The sequence below is a fragment of the Penaeus monodon genome, chromosome 23 (genome assembly GCF_015228065.2).
Source record: "Penaeus monodon isolate SGIC_2016 chromosome 23, NSTDA_Pmon_1, whole genome shotgun sequence".
NCBI lineage: Eukaryota > Metazoa > Arthropoda > Malacostraca > Decapoda > Penaeidae > Penaeus > Penaeus monodon.
Window position 1 is genome coordinate 19,471,031 of NC_051408.1, and position 734 is coordinate 19,471,764.

A 734-nucleotide genomic window follows, 5' to 3' on the forward strand; every position below is an offset into this window, starting at 1 on the left:
GTAGGTGATTGATGATTTTAATAACATACTGAATGCCGATTTATGAATATTTACAGCCTTTTGTCTGCAAAGAATGATTTTTCTCATTTTGTTGAGACACTATACTAGAGTTGTCTATACTTTATAAATTCATTTAATGTATGCTGCAACTATTATCTTAAACCTCCAGCATGGTAGTATGTAAAGACTATACAGGTAAATATTTAAGATGAAATTTGACTCCGTTTGAAAAGAATAAACAGGAAGTAAAAGTCTTTTTGTGTAGTTTATGCGCAAGTATTATTGAAAAAGAATACTCAGAATAGGCTAAAGCAGTGGTAACGATTGGGAAGAAGTTCATTCATTGTTGAGCCTTGAATTGCCGAGACTTCTAATCCATTTCAGGTGGGTCAGCAGCGTGACACCTGTGTGTTATTCTCATGTAAAAACCAGTTCTAAGGAGATGCAAGAGGGCGTGAAATTAGTTTAGTGTTGGTGTCTAGACCCCTCAGACATCGCAGACTTACCTTACACCTTACAGGGCTTGTATTCATACCAAGGGCAAAGAGCAAGTGGAAGTTTTCATTTTTACTGCAATATGCGCAGATTTTTTCTTCTATCTTGACTTATGCCCAATCTAGTAAAAGTAGAGGCATATATGTGAATTGGTAGCATTGTATTTTTTTGGAATAAGGAGCAAAAGGGACATTGACATGCACGTGTGCCAAAAGAGCAAGTGCGCACGCACGCGCACG